The sequence below is a fragment of the Urocitellus parryii genome, chromosome 5, assembly GCF_045843805.1.
Source record: "Urocitellus parryii isolate mUroPar1 chromosome 5, mUroPar1.hap1, whole genome shotgun sequence".
In the NCBI taxonomy this organism is placed as follows: domain Eukaryota; kingdom Metazoa; phylum Chordata; class Mammalia; order Rodentia; family Sciuridae; genus Urocitellus; species Urocitellus parryii.
The window spans coordinates 60,643,205-60,650,988 of record NC_135535.1 but is presented as its reverse complement, the minus strand read 5'-3'; the positions used below and the strand labels follow the sequence as shown (position 1 = coordinate 60,650,988).

At 33.0% G+C, this 7,784-nt stretch overlaps 1 pseudogene; it reads left to right on the top strand.

Moving 5' to 3' along the window:
• The first annotated feature begins 3,191 nt into the window (after window positions 1-3,191).
• On the top strand, window positions 3,192-6,107 carry LOC113177469 (olfactory receptor 6C2-like; annotated as a pseudogene).
• Window positions 6,108-7,784: the final 1,677 nt, after the last annotated feature.

The following is a 7,784-nucleotide window of genomic DNA, read 5'->3' as shown; positions in this document are numbered from 1 at the left end:
ATGTAGACAATAGATCAAAAAAAGTCTACTAGAACTAAGTGAGCATAGCAAAACTACTAAATTGAAGGTCAATAAACAAAAATCAATTTTATTTCTTGATACTGGAAATAAGGAGACTAAAAATAAAATTATAATAATCAAAATAGCATAATCATCCTCTAGATGAATTTAACAAGAAGTACCACCCCCTCCCAGAAAAAAAGAAGGAGTGAGTAGGATGTCCCTGGATTCAATCACCAGTATCAATAGATATGGGGAAAGCATTTGATAAAATTCAACATCCCATCATGAGAAAAATTCTCAATAAACTAAGTATAAGTACAGGAAACAGCTAAGATTCTACTGAATGAGGACAGTTTGAAGCTCTTCTTAACAGAATGCCCACTTTCACTATTTCTATTCCACACAGTAGTAAAATCCAGACAGAGCTTTAAGGCATGAAAAATAAAGGGCATCTAAATTAGGAAGGAGAAAATTAGATTGTCCCTGTTTGCAGGGGCAATTTTTATATAGAAAAAAAAATCAAAATACTTTTCTAAAAAATATATTAAAACTGATAAACAAATTCAGTAAATTTTCAGGATACAAAATTAATGTACAGAACTTAGTAGCATATCTAATAATAAAGTAGCTGAAAAAGAAAGCAAGAAAGTCATCCATTCATAATTGCTATTAAAAATGTAAACTATTGAGGAATAAACTTTTTCAATGGCAGTAAAATATTTTTATAATGAAAACTATAAAATATTGATAAAGTAAACTGAACCAGGCCCAGAATGTAAGGATATTTCATGTTCATGGATTTGACAAATTTATATTGTTAAAATGCAATACTACCCAAATCATTTACAGATTCAGTGCAATCCCCATCAAATTACCCAATATATTCTCCACATAACTGCCAAATAGGCAAAATAATCTTGAGCAAAAGAAGCAAAACTGGAGCAGCACAATTCCTGATTTCAAAACATGATATAAAGTTATGGTAGCAAAAACAGCCTGGTACTGGCATTAAAGTAAATGCACAAACAAAGCAACAGAAGAGATAAGGTAAAAGTAAATCCACAGACATACAGCCAACTATTTTTCATCAAAGTTTTCAAGAATACACAATGCATAAATGACAGTCTTTTCAACAAATAGTGACAGGGAAAACATATATCCATATGCAGAATCTAGATCCCTACCTCTCCCTATATACAAACATAAACTCAAAATGACTTAAATGTCATACACAAACTTTTGAAATTATTAGAAAACATAGCAAAGACACTTTAGGATATTGGTCTGGGCAAAGTCCTTTTTGGATAATTCACAAAGCACAGGAAACAAAACAAAAATAAACAAATGGTATTATATCAAATGAAAAATCTTCTACACTGCAAATTAAACAATCAACAGAGTTAAGAAAACCTGCAGAATGGGAATAAATTTTTCAAACTATTCATTCAACAAAGGAGGAATAACAAGAATATATAAAGAAATCAAATACTCAATAGCAAAAGTAGCAAAAATCTAATTTTAAAATGAGCAAATGATCTAAATAGAAAAGTCTCAAAAAGAAGACCTAGATCTGAGTGCAGTGGCAAATGCTTGTAATTTCAATGGCTTGGGAGACTGAGGAGGATTGAGAGTTCAAAGCCAGCCTCAACAATGGCGAGGCACTTAGCAACTCAGGGAGACCCTGTCTCTAAATATAATATAAAATAGGGATGGGGATGTGACTCAATGGTTAAGTGTCCCAGAGTTGAATCCCCAGTACAAAAAAAGAAGACCTACAAGTGGCTAAAAAGTTTGTGAATGTACACTAAACCTCAATGATAATCAGGGAAATGAAAGCAAACCACAATGAGATCCTGTTTAATGCCAGGTAGAATGGCTATTAACATAAAAAAAAAGAAAACAAACAAAAAAAGACAACTGGTGAGGCTTCTTCCATCATACAGTGTTGACAGAAATGTAAGTAAGTATTCCCATTATGGAAACCAGAATGGAGGTTCCTCAAAAACTGTATAACTACCATGTGATCCAGGAATCCTATTGCTAGATTATTTCCTTTGGAAAAGGAAATAAGTATGTGGAAGAGATATCTGCCTTCCTGTGTCTACTGTAGCATTATTCACAAATAGCCAAGATATGGAATCATCCCAGGTCTCCATGAGCAGATACAAGGATAAAGAAAGTGTTTGCACATTCACACCCACATATACACACATTTATATAATTGAATACTAACTGATCCATAAAAATGTTGAAAACCAGGCACAGAAAGACAACTGCTGCATGATCTCACTCATAGGTAGAATGCAAAAAATGATTAATTTCATAGAAACGATGAGTACAATAGTGGTCACCAAGGGCTACTAGGAGTAAAGTAAAAGAGGAATAGAGAGAGCTTGGTAATTGAAGGCAAAAGTATAGTAAGAAAGAACAAGTTCTAGTCTTCTAAAGCACAGTAGGGTGACAATAGTTGACCATTAGTTATTTATACACAAAATAGCTAGAAGAAAACATCTAAATGTCCCAAAGAAATCATTCATGTTTGAGATGATGGACTTGCTGATTACTCTAATTTGATAATTACACATTATATGTATGAATCAAAATATCACACTATAGCCCATAAATATATATTATTATGTGTAGTTTAAGAACATTTAGCTTGGCATGGTGGCACACACCTGTATTCCTAGAAGCTCAGTGGCTGAGGCAGGAGGATAGCAAGTTCAAAGCCAGCATCAGCAACATGAGGCACTAAAAGCAACTCTGTGAGACCTTGTCTCTAAATAAAATACAAAATAGGGCTGGAGATGTGGATCAGTGGTGGAGTGCTCTTGAGTTCAATCACCAATACCACCCACCCACCCCCAAAAAAAGTTTAAGAACATTTGGCATTATATACCCCATTATCCAAATTATGTTGTTAATGTTTAATAGCTTTGTAATGTTTTGAACAACCAATAAAAAATGTTTATTTTTAAATAGCACTTATAAATATATTGATAGATTTGTAGAAAAAAATAGAAATGTAAACACATATATTGGCATGTGATCTTCCATTTGGGGTAGAGAATCATTTTATCTAGGAATTCCCAAAGTTTCCATTCTGAGGCACAACTGCTTGGCTTCTGCTAAAACATGTAACTGCTAAAAGGTCAACCCCATCCCAGCCCATGTCACAACCCCTAATCATGCATGTGAAATTCCTCTTGCAGGCTGTAAAGCTGCTCTGGGAGTGCCAACATGCTGCTGCTCTCCTTGGAGGGACAGCCATGTTGGTTTGCTCCATGCTACTGACAATAAATCTCTGGCGTGTGGTGTGGTCTTTGGACTTTGCGAGCGCCCTTTCAACATTTGTTATGTAGTTTTACATTATTCCTATCAAATTGAAATTTCCCAACTATAATGAGTAACTCATGTAACAAACTTTTAATGAGAAATGTGGTTTCTTATGATCCTCCCTCAGTTTATGTAAAGTGAAAGTTTTTAAAAAGGAGCTAAAGTTGTGTTTTATTTCACCATCAGATTCTTCTTTTGTTCTGCTGACTTTTATCCACAGCTGCATCCTCTTTTCTCTAAGGACACTGTCTCCAAGATTAGCATACTTTTGTTTATAACCTCAAATTTGGTTACTCCAAAGATTCATTAATAACCATTTGTAGGTCACCAGGGACCCTGTTTTTCATTTGGTTGCATTTTTATCAAACAGCAAATTTTAAGCTAGATACAACAAAGGTGCCCATTGTCCTGAGAAGTCAGTGCTAACTATCCTCAGATGCAGATTCCTAACATTCCACAGTCTTCATATTAAAATGTTTTCTTTTATTTCGTTCTTTTATTTTAAGGGTATAAAAACAGCAGAAGGAAGTCCAAGGAACTGTTTGAAGATGGATACCTCTGAGATGTTTATGAAACCTAGAGTTGTCATGAATTTGACAGTGGATTCACAAGAAAATGTAACAAGAAATTCATATGAAAATCGTTTTAATTACCTTTTTCAGTTTAGAAATTCTAAGAATTTGTGGGTTTCAACAGCCAACAGAAACTATAAATGACTTTTAAAATAGTAAATGCAATAAATTTTATTATTTTAGTTTAATTATATTTTCTTTTTTGTAATCTAAATATTATTATTTGTGGAAGAGAAAAAATTTTATTCAGTAACGCATTTTTTTTCTTTATAGATCTGGTTTCCTTGCATAATAAAATGCCACTTTGGGGAGATGTTTATGCATTTCAATTTGACATTTAAATGTTAAAATTTGGTAGTTATCCAGAAATATATTACCTATTTATCAACTCACATCAGAAACTATGATAAATATGCATATAACAACCCCCAGCCCTCCAAAAGAATGACAAATTGGCATAAGTTTCATCACCTCATTAGAGTTCTCTGTCCTCATTTCAACCACACACTTTGAAAGCAGAATAAACAAAAAAGTCTCATTTAAAGCATGACCAATATCCAATAGTGATAAGGCTGTTTAACTGGACTCAATGATGTGATTACTGTGTTATCTGAGAAATCAGAGGAGAACTGGGGGAAGGAACTATACCTGAAAATAGTAGCAAAATGAAGGCAGTTTCTCTTTTATGAGCTATGAAGGTAATAAATAAGAGCAGAAAAGTTGATCTCTTGAAAGTGAAAATTAAAAAAACAATTCACAGTGGTTCAAAGTCACAGAAAATTTAAATGAACAAAGTTAATGTCTAAATTAAGACTCTAAATTGAAAGGAAAATGGCTTAGTAGGCATCTAATTAGAAAATTTGCAATAGATGAATTCAGTTAGAAACATTTTTGAACAATTGAAAAACATGTGTATAACAGTGAATATTGTGAGGACTCTGATGATGAAAAAAACATGCAGCCTGATCCCCGCCCCAAGTTAGTATTCTGTGTTAGGTGTTAATAGAGTAGCACATGCCATTTTCTACTAGAGTACGTGATAGCAGTCATCAGACTTACAGAAAACTTTCCAGACGGCTTAAAACTAAAGATTAAATTGATCAAATAAAGTATGCTTACTGTAATGTAATAAATGTTAAAATGTAATACTTTTTAAAACCATTTTGAATAAGAAAAACCTAAATGATAGAGTTAAAACTGATAATTAATCTGTAGCAAACTGTCTCTGAATGTTACATATAGATTTAACAGAAGTCAGAAAACAACAATGTGAATAATACTGTAACAAGCTTCATTCTACTGGAACTGACAGATGACCCACAACTGCAGGTTCTAATTTTTATCTTTCTGTATCTCACCTATGTGTTAAGCATAAGTGGAAATATTATCTCCCTCATCTTAGTGAATCTACGCCTTAAAATAGCCATCTACTATTTCCTACAAAATTTTGCTTTCTTGGAGATCTCATTCACATCCTCATGTATTCCCAGAACTTATATAACATAGCAACAGATGACAAGATGATTATCTATAATGCCTGTGTCAACCAAGTATTTTTTATTGACCTCTTTGGTATAACTGAATTTTTTTTCTCCTGGCTGCCATGTCCTATGATCCCTATGTGGCCATCTGCAAGCCCCTTGCATATTTTGCTACTCATGTAACTATCATGAGTAGCAAAATATGCAAGAGAATTCTCTTTTGTTGTTGGGTAGCTGGTCTGTTTATTTTAATCCCCCCACTCAGCCTAGGCCTAAATTTGGAGTTTTGTGATTCTAATATCATTGATCATTTTGTTTGTGATGCATCTCCACTCCTGAAAATCTCTTGCTCAAATACTTGGTTTATGGAACTGACAATTATCATCTGTGCTATACTGACCCTCATTATGACACTCATGTGCATAATTTTGTCCTACATTTACATCATCAAGACCCTTCAGCTCAGTGGAATAAAAAAGCCTTTTCTACCTGTTCTTCACACATGATTGTGGTTTCCCTCACCTATGGCACCTGCATCTTCATCTACATTAAACCTTCAGCAAAGGAATCAGTGGCCATAAATAAGGGGGTAACTGTCCTCACTACTTCCATCACTCCCAAGCTGAAGCCCTTCATTTACACACTAAGGAACAAACAAATACAACAGGCCTTGAAGGACTCAGTCAAAAGAATTTTTATATTTTTCAAGAAATAAGGGACATGAAGTTTGATGAACAAGTGTGGTGAATTTCCTAAAGTCTGCTGGCAAGTTAACTTTTTCAAAAGGCTCTTGCTCATCCTCATCCAGTGGCATCTTCTCCACAACCTCTTTTAAGATCACATCATTCCATAATAGGCATGTTAATAGCTTTCAAAATTTTAAACCTTGCTTCATTTTCAAATTTGAAGACCTAATAATAAGATAAAAGAAAAAAAATAGATATAAACTTCTTGTCATTTTTTTACATTTTCAGGGACAACAGAACAAATAATCATCACTACTGATTCTTCCAATCCAAAACTTCCAAATGATTCATTCATTAATTCACCTAATAAATGTGTATTGGGTACTTTCTTTAGGGTAGGTACTGTTCTAGATCCTACAAACAGAGGACAAAAAAAAAATCAGAATTAAAAAAAATCCTCCTATGCACCCTCAGAAATAAAAACAAGAAATGGAACAAGCAAGCTAAGTGATTATCAGCTGAAGAATGGATGAAGAAAATGTGGTATATATGCACATTGAAATACTTCCCAGACATAAAATAAAATGAAACTCTGTTATTTGCAAGAACATAGGTGAAAGTGGAAACAATTTCATTAAGAGAAATAAGCTGGTGCAGTGGTGCATGCCTGTATTCCCAGTGACTCAGGAGGCTGAGGGAGGAGGATCATAAGTTTGAGACCTGTCTCAGTACTTGTGAGACCCTCAGGAATTTAGAGAGACTATGTCTCAAAAATAAAAAATAAAAATGACAGGAGAAGTGGCTCAGTGGTTAAGTGCTCCTACTTCAATCCTAAATCCAAAAGAACAGAGATACAAATAGAAATAAGCCAGGAATAGACACACAAGTACTTTATGTGTGAAATATAAAAAAGTGCATCTCACTGAAGTTGTGTATAGCTTGGCAATTGCAAGAGGCTGGGGAAAGTAGAATGGGGAAAGGTAAATTGATGAGTAGTAAGTTACAGATAGGGGTAAGAAGTTCTGCTGTGCTACTGCCCAGAAAAGTGACTTCAGATAATATTAATATATCAAATATTTCAAAAAGTTAGAAGAAAGGATCTTGAATGTTTCGGTCATAAAGAAATGATAAATGTTTGAGAAGATAGCTTGTTTTCACCCTGATTAGAATATTATACAGTGTATACATGTATTGAAGAATCATGTTGTACCTCATAAATATGTATACTTTTTATGTTTTTATGTGTTAGTTTGAAAATTAAATTTAAATAATAAAAACAAAAAGCTTAGATTGCACCAAAAATTAGTGCTTTTGTCATGAAAGGGAATTACAAACCTTTCAATTTGAGAAAAATCTCTAAAATACTAAAAGTTTAATATTGAGAGATTTTAAATTATATCAAATTAATAAAGCCAAAATTTTAAATAGAATAGGCTTTTATCAATAAAAAAGGAAGTTAAAGAAATAAGGTTAAAAATGCTTTTTTGAGAAATTTTAATGTTTTCATACTACAAAAAAAAATCTGCCAGATAGAGATAGCTATGTTAATATATCTACCCAAAATGTTAGTGAAATAAGCAAACACACACAGAAAAAAATAATAAAGTAAAAGAAATCAAGGAAATAAAAGCAGCAAAATATATAGTATCTTTAAAATTTAGATAATTTTCTAAAAGGAATATGAAAAGCTATAAATATAGTACTAC